Consider the following 18,690-nt stretch of genomic DNA (forward strand, 5'->3'; position numbering starts at 1 on the left):
CCTTTTCTTGCAATCCAAAAGAAGTTATGTTCTCTACTATGGGACCTTGACCTGCCCCCCTCCCTACCCAGGGCTGGATTGCCATCAGGTATTTTGAGTTATAGGGAGGGCTTACATAGACACCCTAAATGCTTCTTCCCCTTCCTCTCTTTCTCCAGACCCCTGCAAGCTTGAAATGATTCCCCCACTCCACTCTTATAGTCCTTGATTTCCTCTAGGTTTTAAAATACAGAACACTGCTATTACTGATCATCCCAATTGCAGTAAAGGTCATACTACTGTTTTTATAACATTAACAGTTACTGTTTAGTCGTTGTTCATTCCTGGTGACTCCCAAGAAGTCCCTTCTGATTAGTATTTGGATTACTACTCAGGTATCTAAGTTCTCTTGGTCAGCTTCGCTTCTCATGGCCAGTATGGTTTCTAGAGTCTTTGTCTTTTTTTCCCTGTCTTCTTTTTTCTGGGTTTCACCATTTGTCAGCAGTTTTTCAGCAGCTTATCTCTAGTTACTACCTCTGGGGAGTCTTCTTGTACATCTGGGATTTGGATTTCTAACCGAAGTGACAGGTGTATATTTTCCCCTTGTTTACAGTCTTTTATTGTATAATACGGATTTTGAAAGCTGAATGAGAGTTTAAATGGGAATCCCCCATCTGTAGTGGATATCTGCCCACCTGAGTGCTGCTGTAATTTCCCACAGCTCTTTTCTCTTTTTTTAAAGTTAGGGCAGAGAGGTCATGGAAAACTGGCAGTTTGTGGCCTTTGAGTATGAGCTCTGAATGCTCTCTGGCTTTTTTCATAACTACTTTTTTTTTCTGTTGATAATCATGCAATTTTACAATTAAGTCTCTGGGTTTATTATTATGAGGGCCAGGTTGGGGGAGCAAGGCTCTGTGTACTCACTCCACTTTTACCTCTTCCAGAGAGGTCAGCTGTAGCAACTCCACAATTACAGGTTTTACGTACCAGATTGGGTTTCCTCCTTCAGCATTTTCAGGCAACCCCTTAATTCTGATGTTGTTTCTCCTTGATCTGTTTTCTAGATCATTCAGTTTAAGATGCATGTCTCTCTCCCTCTGCTCCATCAGTGCCATGCAGATCTGTTTATTGATCACTTGCTTCTCTTAGGCCAGTCTCTAGCATTGTGACCCTGTCTTCCAAGTCAGCAACTTCCTTCTGTACTGTGAGAAGCTTGGTCATGAAATCATCTCTCATGGCCTTACACTTAGAGGTCATCTCCAGAATGTCTGCTTTGGTAGCCATTTCATTTTCTTCAGCTTTGGCATTTCTGCCTGATTTGCCTGCCATGTACTCACTTGGACTCTGAGAGGTTTCTTCACACTGTGAGCCAGAAGCATTCTTCTGAGTGAGGTATCTTTTTAATTTTCCAGATTTGCTTGGAGAACCCATCCTCTGCAAGTCTGTGCTCTGTTGTTTTGGGGTGTTTAGTAAGTTTGGGGGGTTGATGGAGGCAGATTGCTTTGCTTTCCCCCCAGAGCTCAAGCTTCAGGGAGCCATGTTATTGTGGCCCCCTGCTGATCCTCTGAGGTAGGCTTTTTAACGGTTTATATTACCTGGCCTTCAGTTATCTAAGCATTTTCTTTTAAGGAATACTGTTAGATTAATTGGTATTTATAAAATCATCTGACTGGAAGTTTCAGTGAAGTACTTCTAATGGGTATGATGAATGTGTAGTTTAATAAGAAAGTGGGATAGCATTAATTTATGGCACAATTAAATGCAAATGTGGCATGGCATGTGAACCAGATCAATATGAATAATTAACTTGTATATATGTAAATACTGTTTCTCTTTCAAAATATTGTTGTGTTGTATAGTGAGATTACTAGTGGAAAGAGTAATATTTATTTGGGATTGTTGTGGTGTGACGAAATACTCATTACTTTACACTGGATGAGGGTAATGTCCCAGATCTTCATCTGTGGCTGACGATAACTCAGCAAAGCTGAGCAGGGAGAAGAAAAAGGGTAACTTTGTCAGAGTTGTGCTGCCTTGACTTGGAAGGCTGATCTGGGCAAGGCCAATTCCTTTGTGAAGTTAGCGCAGCCTGAGGGAGAGAAGCTGAAACTGCTTACTTGCACTGGCTTTATATGCACAGCAGCAGCACCTTACAAATGTGGAGTTTTGCAAATGATTTCACCATGTGAGCAGGATTGTACTCTTACTTAGCAAAAGGGAACCCATTATTAAAGATCAGAGAAGGTCTTCTTTGGTACAGTCTGAACATTCTTTCCCTCCCCACATTCCTTCTTTCCTCCAGCACACTTCTGGCACAATGATAGATTATTTCCTCTAGAAAAAATTAAGTTAAATGCCAATATAAACACAGAAGATATAATTGGCTTCATCACTTTTCACCCTATTATTACAAGTGCTTTCTGTATAATTTTGCCAAAGAACAAGTGAATATCGTTTGAACTCTACTTTGGAAAGCTTGGAAGGATCTATACACTAGCAAAGGAACTGAGAATGCACGTAAAATGCCTAATAATTTCAGCACTGTCAGATTAGATTGAGCTTTGGTCATTCATGTAGATTAGATTCAGCTCAGGTGCTTAAAGTGAAAGAAGGTGCATTAATCAGCAGTGACACACTGTCTTTACCAATTAAGTGAGTTCTGAGGGCTCTTATAGAGTGGGCAGGATCCTGTGAGGCACTTTGCACTCATCTCCCATTGACTTTACCGGAGTTAAGGCCATTCAGCCCCTTGAAAGAGGCACTCAGCAATTTGAAGCACTGGACCCTAGAGAAAGCATGAGAGGTTAGGCAAAATAGAGGTTTCTACGAGTATTTTAAAAGTTGAGGACAAATGATTTTAAACTGACATTTTGAGAGAGACTTTTTTTTATTAAATCTTTGAACTGTATGCCTACAGTGTACATCTTTGTGTGATCAGAATGTGTCTGTCAAGATTTTGATTAGCCAGTTGACATTTCAACTGAATTAATAAGGATGTAGTGATTTTCTAAAGCTGCATATTCTTATTTTTTGGACATGGGTGAATTTCTGTGCAGTGCTAAAGGTCATGCACAAATAAAATTCTTTAAAATCACATATTGGGAATGCCATGATTTTAAGTATTTTTAGAAGAGGCATAACAAAAGTAATAGTACATTAGTATTAGAAATGAACAATGAAGGCCAAGGTACTGAAAAACAAGATACAAGGAAGTTCTTCTTTGCTGTATATGTAGTGCATCTTGTGATTCAACAGTAATATAATTAGTTTTGGCAATGCTTTGCTAAAGCTCAAAGTATACATTTATTGCTTAATTTTCTGAGTTACTGAATGCACCCATTGCATAATCTAGGGCAGTGGTTCTCAAACTTTTGTATTAGTGACCCCTTTCACAGAGCAAGCCCCTGAGTGTGGCCCCTCTTATAATTAAAAACACTTTAACACTATTATAAATGCTAGAGGTAAAGCAGGGTTTGGCGGTTGAGGCTGACAGCTCGCAACCCTCCATGTAATAACCTCATGACCTCTGATCTAGGGTGAGTCCATTGCTGTCGAGATTTTGATGCCATCGTATTTTTCACTATGATATCTTAAGTGGTTTCTTTTACCATGTACTTTACCAAAGAAACACTGGTAGTAAGTGCAATGCAAAGTTAATTGAAAAGTACCCATGTTTTCTCTTTATTTCTCTGAAGATAGTCTAGTGGGAATTACTTAAAAGATGTTTTTCCTTTCCTGGTTAGGTTTACCTCATCTTTGTTGAATTATTCATTCTGATAAGTTTTTTTTTTTTTTTTAAATGTTGGCATAGCTCAGGTCAAGACATCTGTCCTTTTTTAATAGTTTCAGAAGACTGGACTTTGGTGATACGAAGGAGATATGGGAAGTAAATTTAATTGCTGAAGTAGTGATGATTTTGTCAGAGCTGGCACTAGGCATAAGCAGACTAAGCAATTGCTTAGGGCCCTAAGCAGCTCAAACCTCTTCCCCCCTGATTAATTATTACTATGTGTTGCGGGGGGGAGGAGGGCATTGTCCAAAAATAGTCCTGGTGAGGGCCCCCAATGGGCTAGCACCTGCTCTGTAGACACACGTCCTTACAATATCACAATTTTCAAAAGTCCTGCTTGAAAAAGATTTACTGAGTTCATCTCTGCTTATTCATACATCCCAGTTTAGTAAGAAAAATGAAACCAGGTAGGATTTAAACTATTAAAACAACAAATAGAATAGAATTGCTTCTCCAGTAGTAGGGGTTTCCCTTGGCAGTCATAGTGCCTATTAAGTCTAATTTCTAGTTTTAATTCCTTACATTGGGTTTGCCATACCATTAGTCCATCTACTCCAGCCTCTACCTGCAGCAGTGGCCAATACCAAGTTTCCTTACCCCAGTGGTTTTCAAACTTTTTTCCTCAAGATCCTGTTGAAGAAAATTGTCGATGCCCATGACCCAACATAATTATATCTTTTGACTCGAGTTTTCACAAAATCATAATATTGCAATACATTCCAGCTTAACCCACTTTACATAACTAACATTAGACACTAACCTTAGTAAGCCTATGGTAAGGAGTGTGGGACGTGGCCCAGGGTAGGGCAAAGGGTGGGGCTGGGGATGAGGGGTTCAGGATGCAGGAGGGGGTTCTGTCTGGGGGTGTGGGCTCTGGGGTGGGGTCAGGGATGAGGAGTTTGGGGTGCAGGCAGCCAGGCTGCCCCCGGGTTGGGGCCAGAGGACTCCCCCCAGCCTTCTTCTCACCGGCAACAGCTAGCTCCAGTGGATAAGCCTCCAGGGAAGGGGCCTCTCTCTCCCTCTGCACGGAGCTCCAAGGGAAGGGTCCCTCTCTCCCCACTGCCAGCAGCGAGCTCCAGGGCTGGGGGACAGGCCCGCAGTAGCCCTGCAAGCCCCAACTTGCTCCCCTCTCCAGTTCCCGCCTACCTCTGTCCTCTCCAGGTCCCTGTTGTGTGGTCCTTTAGAGCTGCTGCGCAGCAATGATCATTATAATTTGAATCAGCAAGGTGACCCAGTGCCAGACGTTCCATACTTTGAAAAACACTGCCCTACGCCATGCAATAATCAGTTCATGTATCAAAACGTTAGATCTGATTGTCTTTTTTTCTTGCTACCCACAGTATCCTGTGCAGTAGTCCTTTGCCTCAATTTCCCACCTTGTGGTGTGAAAGTCCGATGGACGACTGTCCCTTTAACACGCCACTCCCCTTTTCCTCCGCTGCACCTTACTCATGGTTTGTTGTCTGAGGTCAGCAAAGTCCAAGGGTGCATTTAGGGGAGTTCAACCCCTACACCAGGTGTGGGGGGCACCTGGGCTAACAGTTACAAGGTGGGTGGCATCATCCCCTCTTCCGGCTGTTTTGTGTGGAGCATAGGCGCCGACTTACCAAGTTGCCAGGGGGTGCTCTACCCTTGCTCTGCCTCTTCCTGCTCCTGGTCCTCCCCTTCCCCCCTAGTGCTTCCTGAACGCCGCGGAACAGTTGATCCATGGCAGGGGGAGGTGCTGGGAGGGGAGGAAGGGGCTGATTGACGGGGCTGCTGGCAGGCAGGGGAGCACTGGGGAGGAGGTGTTGATTGGTGGGGCTGCCAGTGGGTGCTCCAGCCCCAGAGCACCTACAGAGTCGGCAACTATGGTGTGGAGTGAGTTAGGCACCTAACTCATTAACATAAGAAACCGCTTAAATGCGTAAGCTGCCTGAATCCATGTGAGGGGTTCCCGGCTGTGGATTGCAAGCAGAGATCTGTGCCTCCCTGCAACCTGGCCTTCGGCACCAATTCCGTGAGAGCGGAGGGGCTTAGAACTCACCCCTCTTGATGGCATCCTCCATTGAGTAGTTTAGGCGGCTCCCAACTTAGCATGCTTGCTTTTGTGAATTGTATTCTTAGGCATCTATCTCTTCCCATTCATTGTATAGGCATCTAACTCAGGCTTTGTGACACCCATTGTTATTCCAGTGATTTCCTAAGTGCCTAAAAGTTAGGCACTGCAATGCTGAGCATTACAATGCTTCAGTCTCTTTGTGGGTTTCAGCTTAGGTTCCTTTATATTGAAGGCCAATCCACATACCGGAAAACCAGAGAAAGAGGGGATATACATACCCTGTGAGCTTGTATGCAGAGCACACTCCTGCCCACATAGTTATTTCTAAAATATGGGCTATGTCACAAGGATTTCTGGAGACATGGTCAATTTTAGCATTGTATACAAAGAACAGTAGGGAGGACTTCTTTGTAAAGGATGCTGCTACCAAACACAATGGTTTTGTTGGTTTTTTTTCAGAGGTGTTGAATCACTGCAATATCTTAGATATACAGTACTTTCAATTATAAATATGCCCCAAAGCCCATCTCACTAGACAAATTTAGGATGAATTTATTCAGTGGAAAAAAATGATGAAAAATGGCAAAAGTTAGACTTAGTTATGCTACCACATGGGATGCAATTTTGAATATGCTACACTTTAATATTCTAAATTGAGTAGTTTGAATCCCACTTAAATTATTTCAGAGCAGAGATTAGAATTGTGAATCAATGTCAGAGATGCCAAGCAAATAAAGGAGGTAATTGATGCATGATGTGGAGTAGTCCAATAATAGAAAATTAATAGAAAAATGTAACACACTAGAGAATGACAAAATGTAAAATCCAATGTATTCCTGCATTATATCTATTGAGCAACCATTAACATTGAAAGGTTTTAAAGTACTGTTTAAAAATCTCTATTTTTATCACACAGAATGGAGAAACATTTTTCTATAATAGACAATCCATAACAGAGAGCTGCATAAAGGTCACTATATTGTATAGGCTGCAAGAAAGCATGGTCTATACATAATTTTTTGTATTGGTGTAACTTTCAGTTAGGGGTGTGATTTTTTTTTTTTTAAAAACAAATATAGTTATACCTCCCTAGCATGGATGCAATTACAGTTGTATAAATGATACCATATAAAGTGATAGCTTATTCTTTTTTCTGTAATGGGATAAATTGTACTAGCATAAGCACACTTATACTGGGGCATTGTATTACTTCATCTATACCAATATGGCCCAGATCTTCAAAGGTATTTAGGCACCTACTTGCTATGGATTTCAATGGTAGTAAGGCACCTGCATACCTTTGAGGATCTGGGCCTACAACTTTTGTATTTAGATGAGGCTAGTTACTCTAGATATACACTGATATCGCTGCGCTGAATTTGGAGCTGCTTTGTTTTGTTATTGTTTTTAGAAGAAGGGAAAGGCTAAAATTAGTGTTTTTTTAAAAATACTTAAATGTGTTACTAATAATACCTTTGATTATTACACCTGAAATCTATTTTGTTTTTCATGCTATTCAATGGCCCTGATCTAACAAAGCACATGAGCATGTACTTACCTTTAAACATGTGACTAATCATATAGAGGTAGGCAATTCATATGCTTGAAGAGCTGCCTGGATGAGGACCTCATTTTGGACAATGAAATGACACACATCTATTTTGCTTTCTTTCTAGTCAGATTCAGTTTCTAGTTTTCCTGAATCAGCACAAAGTTGTAGTGTTTAGGGGGAGGGAATACTTTAGGAGAGAGTTTCTATACAAACAAAACAAAGTGATTTTATCAAAACAAATAGATAAAAAGACATTTCTGTTCATATTAGGTTTTCTAAAACAATTTCCTCACCTATTACAAACCAAGTTGAGGCTAACATGCATACCTATTTAGCAACATTCATTTGGAAGGATATACACTCCCACTGGGAAACGACACATCTTCTACAGGTGTTTATCTCAAGTTTTGCTCTGCTTGTGTATTTTACCTTTGATATCTTTGTTTTATTTTTATTTAATAGAAGAAAGGAAAAACAGCACAAAAATATAAATACAGATTAAATCAGCCCATCATCATACAAGAAAATTAGGTGAAGATAAATAAACTGCTATTAGTTTTCTCTTTAAAACTTTATATAAATAAGCACATTATGTATGGGATTGGTTTGCATGTTCTTATAAAAATTGGTCTCTACCTCAGCAGTCTGTTAAGAGGTACAGTGTGTCTCCTTCTCATTAAGCATCATCTTTTTCCTGTCCATCTGACTAACACAGCAATAAAACTAGTTTTCAAACAGAAAAAGAATCAGTTTTGTATGTTTTCTTCATTTACCTCTGGATCTGTATTCATCTAAATGTAATCAGATTTCTAGAAAAAACATCTCTAGGTCTGTGACAGGGTGTACTAGGCCCTTGATGGCTCCTTCCTGGACGCCCCATGGTCCTACTTTACATGGTCAATGACCCTTATAAAAGTGCCACTCAAAACATCAAGACCCAGAGTTTGGAGTGAAGCAAGGAGATGGGGAAGTAGGATCCTAAGAACTCATTTCACAATAAATGTTTTGGACAAGCAAGGGAGTGAAGCTGCTTGCCTGATGGAAAAGAACTGTGGTTGACGGACCACATTGCTGGAAGAAATATTGAAAGTGAGGTATTTTCCTATTCTGTTTGGATAAGTGAACAAGAGTACACCACAATGTAAACATATTAGAAGTGTTACACTTCATGCCCAAGAAAGGTGGTTTATAAAGAAAGAAGTAGCTATGTACCATATAAAAGGGGAATGGTTTTGAGGTTATTTGATTCATTAGAGGAGTGTTCAAAGTAAGGGCCTGATCCAACATAAAATATTTACTACTTTCCTAGCTGAGCAAGCTCCAGCAGACCGTAGATACTGGCTTTGCAGCAGGCTGAAAAAGCCAGGAAAAAGCTCAGCCTGGTGAAAAACAACAGCAGAAAAAAAAATTGGAGTTATACTAACAAAATGGACAGTGCTCGCAATGCACTATTCTTAGAACAGTTATTTTTTCCACTAAGAACCATGTAGCCTGTGGGAGTCATTCCTAGGGCTGAACTAATACCTGTCCATGGTCCCCAAATCATCTTGGCACTATCTCCAATCAGCCAAGGAAAGGTCACGCAGCCAAGTCCAAGACCTTACTGCCTTTTGCAGGACACCTGGCATGACTGAAAGATACAAGAGGGGTTCATCTTGAGACCTTACAGTCCTCCAGTATCCCCACATTGTACATATGTGATGCAGTTCAAATAGTTGGAATATGTAATGTATAAAGAATGGTAACTTTAAAAGTTAACCTGATTGCAAAGACAAAATGAGGTTCTACACAAGGCCCCTATGCACCTCTAAAGTCCCACATCAAAGGCTGAAATGAAATTAAAGGGTGGCTTGGTGCAGGCCCTCATGGACAGAGGTGAATTTCACGCAGAAGATTTGAAGTGGTATACAGGAGAACTGTAGGTAGCTTGTAATGTAAGAAAAGTAAACTTCAAAACAAAACAAAAAAAGAGCAAAGAGGTCAGCATAAACTTTTTTATTTTCTGCTTTATCTTTACATGTTTAATTCTTTTGTTACATATTTAATTTTGTTTGTACTAAATACGTAACAGAAGAATTAAACGTGAAGATATTTTAGAAGGCAGAGATCAATTAGAAATTTGCCATGGGATGTTTAATGAAGTAATTTTCAGGAAAAAGAATTTAATGTATCTTGGGTTGTGTGCATGATAAGATGCATTATAAATGGGACTATGTTACATTGCATTTGAAGGCATAAAGATTCAGGTTGGAAGTAGTTTTTCGGTTAAAGTAGTCTTGCAGAAATCACATTTCACTGAGCATTCCTTTATACAGAAAGGGTGTTTTCAAAAAATGAAGCAAGTCCCACAATTAAAACTGTGCTAAACAGTGATATGCCAGTGAAAGAAGAAGGAAGCATGTGACTAAATTTGAGTGTGATCTAGGAACAAGGTCAGGAGGATGTCTTGGTTTCTTCTGCCATTTCATCACTGACTTGCCTTGTGACTTTGCACAAGTCGCATAATCTCCCTGTATTTCAGTTTGTCTCTCAGAAAAATGGGTATAATCTTGTCTATATAACCTGGGTATTCTGAGGTTACTTTAGCACTCAGTTCAGCACTCGTTGAACTCAGTGTAGTTTTTGCCATTGATCCAACAGAGAGAGGATTGGGCCCTTAGTATTTTAAAGGACTGCAAGGTCCTTAGATATAAAAAAAAGCATTGTGGAAGTGTGACATTTGTTTTTATTAATAATATTTACACTGACATAAGTGCCAATATACCCAGCATTTAATAATATTCAAATATTGATGACAGTAAAACAATTAGACCAGCAAGACATAATTTAGGTGTTCAGGAGCACTTTTAAAACATCCTTACATTTCAAAGCATTTCTCAAGGGAACAGCTAATTCTTTTTGATGATAATAAAAAATGAGTTGCTAAGACCCCCTACAACTCTATGGAAATTAGTGTAGTGTTGACTATTGGAATACAAGCATTTTCCAATCCCACAAAGCTGCTGTACATCATGCCTTTCACTTCAAGACATGACACCAAATATTGCACTCCCATTCACCATACCAGACTGGAGAGTTTACCAAAAGGTTGTCAGATTTCAAACACCTGACTTAAGGATGAGTAAATGTGCCCTGCATTTCTATGCTTCCATTTACCTTCTCCAGTCAGCTCTTTCCCATATTAGTCTTCAACATTCCACTGGCACTTAGATGCATAGATGCATAGATATTTAGGTCAGAAGGGACCATTATGATCATCTAGTCTGACCTCCTGCACAATGCAGGCCACAGAACTTCACCCACCACTCCTAAAAAAGACCTCACACCTCTATCTGTGCTATTGAAGTCCTCAAATTGTAGTTTGAAGACCTCAAGGAGCAGAGAATCCTCCAGCAAGTGACCCATGCCCCATGCTACAGAGGAAGGCGAAAAACCTCCAGGGCCTTCCAATCTGCCCTGGAGGAAAATTCCTTCCCAACCCCAAATATGGCGATCAGCTAAACCCTGAGCATATGGGCAAGATTCATCAGCCAGATACTACAGAAAATTCTTTCCCGGGTAACTTGGATCTTACCCCATCTAAAAACCCATCACAGGCCATTGGGCCTATTTACCATGAATATTTAATTACCAAAACCATGTTATCCCATCATACCATCTCCTCCATAAACTTATCGAGTTTAATCTTAAAGCAAGATAGATCTTTTGCCCCCACTACTTCCCTCGGAAGGCTATTCCAAAACTTCACTCCTCTGATGGTTAGAAACCTTCGTCTAATTTCTAATCTAAATTTCCTAGTGGCCAGTTTATATCCATTTGTTCTTGTGTCCACATTGGTACTGAGTTTAAATAATTCCTCTCCCTCTCTGGTATTTATCCCTCTGATATATTTATAGAGAGCAATCATATCTCCCCTCAACCTTCTTTTAGTTAGGCTAAACAAGCCAAGCTCCCTGAGTCTCCTTTCATAAGACAAGTTTTCCATTCCTCGGATCATCCTAGTAGCCCTTCTCTGTACCTGTTCCAGTTTGAATTCATCCTTCTTAAACATGGGAGACCAGAACTGCACACAGTATTCCAGGTGAGGTCTCACCAGTGCCTTATATAACGGTACTAAAACCTCCTTATCCCTACTGGAAATACCTCTCCTGATGCATCCCAAGACGACATTAGCTTTTTTCACAGCCATATCACATTGGCAGCTCATAGTCAACCTATGATCAACCAATACTCCAAGGTCCTTTTCCTCCTCCGTTACTTCTAGTTGATGCGTCCCTAGCTTATAACTAAAATTCTTGTTATTAATCCCTAAATGCATGACCTTACACTTCTCACTATTAAATTTCATCCTATTCCTATTACTCCAGTTTACAAGGTCATCCAGATCCTCCTGTAGGGTATCCCTGTCCTTCTCTAAATTAGCAATACCTCCCAGCTTTGTATCATCTGCAAACTTTATTAGCACACTCCCACTTTTTGTGCCCAGGTCAGTAATAAAAAGATTAAATAAGATTGGTCCCAAAACTGATCCTTGAGGAACTCCACTGGTAACCTCCCTCCAACTTGACAGTTCACCTTTCAGTAGGACCCGTTGTAGTCTCCCCTTTAACCAATTCCCTATCCACCTTTCAATTTTCCTATTGATGCCCATCTTATCCAATTTAACTAATAATTCCCCATGTGGCACAGTATCAAACGCCTTACTAAAATCTAAATAAATTAGATCCACTGCGTTTCCTTTATCTAAAAAATCTGTTACTCTCTCAAAGAAGGAAATCAGGTTGGTTTGGCACGATCTACCTTTTGTAAAACCATGTTGTATTTTGTCCCATTTACCATTGACTTCAATGTCCTTAACTACCTTCTCCTTCAAAATTTTTTCCAAGACCTTGCATACTACAGATGTCAAACTAACAGGCCTATAATTACTTGGATCACTTTTTTTCCCTTTCTTAAAAATAGGAACTATGTTAGCAATTCTCCAATCATATGGTACAACCCCTGAATTTACAGATTCATTAAAAATTCTTGCTAATGGGCTTGCAATTTCTTGTGCCAATTCTTTTAATATTCTTGGATGAAGATTATCTGGGCCCCCCGATTTAGCCCCATTAAGCTGTTTGAGTTTCGCTTCTACCTCCGATATGGTGATGTCTACCTCCATATCCTCATTCCCATTTATCATGCTACCATTATCCCTAAGATCCTCTTTAGTCTTATTAAAGACTGAGGCAAAGTATTTGTTTAGATATTGGGCCATGCCTAGATTATCCTTGACCTCCACTCCATCCTCAGTTTTTAGCGGTCCCACTTCTTCTTTCTTTGTTTTCTTCCTATTTATATGACTATAGAACCTTTTACTATTGGTTTTAATTCCCTTTGCAAGGTCCAACTCTACTTGACTTTTAGCCTGTCTCACTTTATCCCTACATATTCTGACCTCAATAAGGTAGCTTTCCTTACTGATCCCTCCCTTCTTCCACTCCCTATATGCTTTCTGCTTTTTCTTAATTACCTCTCTAAGATGCTTGCTCATCCAGCTTGGTCTACAACTCCTGCCTATGAATTTTTTCCCCTTTCTTGGGATGCAGGCTTCCGATAGCTTCTGCAGCTTTAATTTAAAATAATCCCAGGCCTCCTCTACCTTTAAACCCATAAATTCTTCAGTCCAATCCACTTCCCTAACTAATTTCCTTAATTTTTGAAAGTCAGCCCTTTTGAAATCAAAAACCCTAGTTGCAGATTTATTTTTGTTAATCCTTCCATTCAGTTTGAACTGAATTAGCTCATGATCACTTGAGCCAAGATTATCCCCTACAACCATTTCCTCTATGAGATCCTCATTACTCGCCAAGACCAAATCTAAAATGGCATCCCCTCTAGTCGGTTCAGCAACTACTTGTTGAAGGAATCCATCAGCTATCGCATCTAGGAAAATCTGAGCCCTATTATTATTACTAGCACTCATCCTCCAGTCTATATCTGGGAAGTTAAAGTCTCCCATGATCACACAGTTTCCATTAGTATTTACTTTATTAAAAACATTAAAAAGGGCTCTATCCATATCCAAATTAGATCCCGGCGGTCTATAGCACACCCCAAGCACTATCCCAGGGGAGGCTCTAATAGCTTTCTTCCCCAATTTAATTATTGCCCAGACAGACTCAGTCATATCCATTTCATCGCTTCTTATTTCTTTACATTCTATCTCATCATTGATATACAGTGCTACTCCACCACCTTTACCTTTATTTCGGTCTTTCCTAAACAGCACATACCCTTCAATACCTGTAGCCCAGTCATGACTACTATTCCACCAGGTCTCTGTTATACCTATAATATCTGGTTTCACTTCCTGCACCAGTAACTCTAGTTCCTCCATTTTGTTACCTAGGCTCCTTGCATTAGTGTACAAACATCTTAATTTTTGCTGTTTGGCCTCACTCACATTCTGTACCCTATTAGGCACGGTTATTTTACTACCAGTATAACCTATTAGACTTGTATCTACACTGCCCTTCCTCCTACCTACAGCTGTATCCACTCTTACTTCATTTTCTTTCCACTCTATGCTAAATTCTGGCGTGGAGATTACCTGGACATCTCCCAACCATCTCCCCCTAATTCCTAGTTTAAAGCTCTCTTAATCAGTTGTGCCAGCCTCCATCCTAGAAGTCTATTTCCTTCCCTACTCAGATGAAGTCCATCCCGAGAGAACTGTCCTCTATCCATGAATGCCTCCCAATGGCCATACATCCCAAAGCCCTCCTTATAGCACCACTGCCTAAGCCATCTATTGATAGTCATAATCTTGTCACACCTTTGTTGCCCTTCTCTAGGAACAGGCAGAATCCCACTAAAGATCACCTGAGCCTCAATTTCCTTAAGCGTCCTCCCCAGCCTAACATAGTCTCCCTTAATACTTTCCAGTGAGAATCTAGCCGTATCATTTGTTCCCACATGAAGGATAATTAGGGGATTCTTTCCCGCTCCCTTTAGAATCCTTTTTAACCTCAGGTCTACATCCCGTATCTTAGCACCTGGAAGACAGCACACCCTCCTATTTTCTGGATCAGCTCTGGTTACAGGCCTATCTATTCTTCTCAATAAAGAGTCCCCAATCACATAGACCTGCCTTTTCCTAGTGACGGTGCTATTCTCCAGTCTATCCCCTGTTCCCTCTGGCTGCAAGTTTTTTCCATTCCCATTCTCCCTTGTAATCCTTTTTAACCCATCCTGTATCCTCCTGGGGCTCATATTTGGTGTAATCTCCATTAACTCTTCCCCTTTTCCTATAGGACTAACCGCTCTTCTCTTCTTCCTTGCCCTGTCACCTTCAGTGACTACCTGCTGAGCCCCTTCTTCATTTTCCAACTCTGCAAACCTATTCTGAAGCTCTATTTCTCCTTCACTAGCCCGTCTTTTCCTCTGCCTAGTTCTTTTAGTCACATGCTTCCACTGACCACTTTCCTCACCCAGTCTCCCCTCAGAATTCCCTAGTCCTGCTTCCATCTGCAAGTCTGAGCTTTTCCCTTCAGATACCTCATGTCTTTGCTCCATAATCTGCTCAAACCCCTTCCTAAACTCTACCAGACTTTCCACCTGCATCTCCAAACCTCTGATCTTTTCCTCCATCAGCTCTATCAGACGGCATTTCATACAGACAAAACTCTTACCAGGTGCCCCCTCCAGGATCATGTACGTACCGCAGCTTCCACCTCCAGTCATCTTCATTGTGTCTTCCACTACATGGGTCACTCCCACTGCTGCCTCTGTATCTGTCATAGCCTTCCCACCTAAATCCTGTTAATCTGGGAAACACAAACCACACCAAAACACCACCACCCACAGCAAAACCAAACCCCACACAAGCACCACAAGACAAACTCCCCTTGCAAACTCCCACTCAAACTCCCCTGTTTACAGCTCTGTTTGCTAGCTCCTGCGCTGCTGCAGCTGTGTGTGCTGCTGCCTGACTGGCTGCTACCTTTATAGGACCCCTAGTCAGTGAAGCCCCGCCCCCTAATCAGGGCTCAGCTTCTCTCCCAGCACAAAGCCCCTACAAGCCTCTACACATACAAATACTACCAATACAAAGCCAAACAAACACAAATACCTTCTCCTCCAACAGAACTCCCACTCAAACTCCCCTGTTTACAGCTCTGTTTGCTAGCTCCTGTGCTGCTGCAGCTGTCTGTGCTGCTGCCTGACTGGCTGCTACCTTTATAGGACCCCTAGTCAGTGAAGCCCCGCCCCCTAATCAGGGCTCAGCTTCTCTCCCAGCACAAAGCCCCTACAAGCCTCTACACATACAAATACTACCAATACAAAGCCAAACAAACACAAATACCTTCTCCTCCAACAGAACTCCCACTCAAACTCCCCTGTTTACAGCTCTGTTTGCTAGCTCCTGTGCTGCTGCAGCTGTCTGTGCTGCTGCCTGACTGGCTGCTACCTTTATAGGACCCCTAGTCAGTGAAGCCCCGCCCCCTAATCAGGGCTCAGCTTCTCTCCCAGCACAAAGCCCCTACAAGCCTCTACACATACAAATACTACCAATACAAAGCCAAACAAACACAAATACCTTCTCCTCCAACAGAACTCCCACTCAAACTCCCCTGTTTACAGCTCTGTTTGCTAGCTCCTGTGCCGCTGCAGCTGTCTGTGGTACTTGTGGTATCTGGGCATTGCACTAAGCACCTACTTATGTCAGCCTCTTAAAAATATCTACTACTTGCTACGTTCTCTGCTCACGTACCTACGCTGTTCACTTGTAGTGGAATGCTGATAGACTTTTAAGACTTTGCATTATGGGAGAACTTCTCAGAAATTGCACTCTTGGAATATAACCCCTTTCTACAAAAGACTTAAGTATAAAATAATTAGTGTATTTAATTTGAAATGAATCTTACTTTAATAGATTAATAGATTCTAAGGCCAGAAGGGACCACTGTGATCATATAGTCTGACCTCCTGTATAACACAGGCCATAGAGCTTCCCTGAAAAAATTCCTAGAGCATCTCTTTTAGAAAAACATCCAATCTGATTTAAAAATTGTCAGTGATGGAGAACCTACCACAAGAAGCCAGAATTGAAGTGGGGACCTTCAGATCTTCACTCTAATGTGCACCCAACCTAGCTAGTTAAGCTAAAAGATTAAAGATTTGCCTTAGAACGGGCCTCTTTCTCCGTTACTGTGGACGGCACCATCATCCTTCCTGCAACACAGGCCAAGTCTGAGCATTATCGTTGACTCAGCCTTCTCTGTAGACCCACACATCCAGGCCACATCTAAATTGTGCTGCTTCCTCCTGCAAAACTTCCCTATGATCCAGACTTCTCTCTCTGCCCACAGAGATAAAACTCATCCAAGCCCTCCAACATCTCAACTATTGCAACACCTTCCTCTCTAGTCTTGACAAATGCATTCTTGCCCCCTTAAATCCACCCAAAATCCAGGTGCAAATATCTTCTTGGCTCATCCCTCTAACCACATTACCCATCTCTCTGCATCCCTCCATTGGTTCCCCTGTATCGCCATATCAAACACAAGCTTCTTGTCTTTTAAAGCCAATCATATCAACCCCCAATAGTTGAAAGTAGTTTCAACCCCCAACAGTTGCCAGTGATGTCAACATTCATTATCCGTCCATGCAGTTTTTCCTCAGGCACCTTTGTGCTTTCTGACATGCCACTGCTTTTGAATAAGAGAAGCTGCACTGCAATGGTTTGCTCTCGTGGGGAGCATTGCCTAGTGGTCAGGGCTTAGGCCCTTTGACATGCAGGGGGAATTTGTTCACTGTGCAAATCCTAGATTTGCTTCAACTTGATTTCAGACCTGTATAGGTGGTTGCAGTATATTTGCTTGTTATCTTTGATGAAATAATCTCTCTGTACCTATTCTACATGCCACTCACTCATGCTCACTTTTGTTCATATCTTTAAAAGTAATGCATTTTTAAAATTTAAAAAAATATGAGAGTGGAGAAAAAAAGGAAGAGATTTGCCATGTGTTTTGGAGCCTGCCCCCTTTTCTGAGGGTGCTGAAGGAAGCAGGAGTTGAGTGGTTCCATGTGTAGGAGAGAACATCCTACTGGACCAGCAAAGCTGTGTTCTGTGGGAGAGCTCTCTGCACTGCCATTAAGGAAAGGTTTAGAAGAGGTAGGCAAGCCCAGAGGGAGAAGGGGTGAGCAGATCAACAGTTAAGCAGTTCCTCCAGCACTTGCCTCCACTCATGGATGAATCTGTCTTCTAATCACTGCATATTGTCCTTGTGCCATGCTACTGTACGCAGTTCTGGTGTGGGGTATAGGAATTATATCTTAGGCATTAAAACGGTTCCAGATGGCATCCATTTTCACCAATGAAAATAGTGAAAGCTGAACTAAAAATCTCTATGCAGCATTGTTGTTAAAAATCTCTAGCACATTCAGCTTCTCTTCTTGGCACCTTGTTTGATCTCACCTTCCTCTCCAGGCCTCCTCATTTCATTCTGAATCAGCTGCAATGATATTATCAGTGTCATGATGATGACTGGCACAGGCCTTATTCGTTCCTTTTATTGTTTTTTATCTATATTTTCATAACATTATAAAAAACTATCTTGCGGGGTTGAGAGGGCACTCAGGGCAGAAGTGGAAGAGGTGAATGGTAGGAGGGATTGGGGAGTAAGAAAAGGGAGGAGGATGAGGAGCACAATGGATAGGGAAACAACGACCAATGGCAATCAAGCAAACAGGAAAAAAGTATCCAGACACCAAATTTCAGAGCTGAATGAGCAATTATGCCTCCTGCAAGTCTCCCCATACAAAGAAGAAATTCTGAGCATGGTACCCATTCTACCTTTCCTCTGAATTCTAGCTTAGACCCTTAACCTGTAATTGATGTGTGTCCCTGAAATGTGCCATCATCACGACTTAAAAGGTTGTAAGACCATTTGAGAAAAACCTGTGAAATAAAGATTAACACAATTTTTAGCTGTGTTGGCTAAAGTCAGTGTGTCCTTTGACTGGTAGGGAGGAGTAGTATACTCCAAGAACAAGGAGTATAGTAACACCAAGATGATATAGCTAGAGTCTTTATTACTCACATGAACGTTGGTTAAAAGATTTTATATTTGTAGTAACAGACTGAGCCAAAGGAAGCAGAAAAGAGTCAAGACTAGGAAACAGCGCTATGATAATGTGAAACTATTTAGCGAAAGCTGAAAATCTTTAACTCAGTAGTTCAATGAGACCAATTATCCCAGAGTTATAGAGAAGGACATCTTTATACCTTGGAAGAGTTATCTGAATGTCTAAGTATTGTACACCAGTTTAATCCTGGGG

This window comes from Lepidochelys kempii, chromosome 2, assembly GCF_965140285.1.
Source record: "Lepidochelys kempii isolate rLepKem1 chromosome 2, rLepKem1.hap1, whole genome shotgun sequence".
Lineage (NCBI taxonomy): Eukaryota > Metazoa > Chordata > Testudines > Cheloniidae > Lepidochelys > Lepidochelys kempii.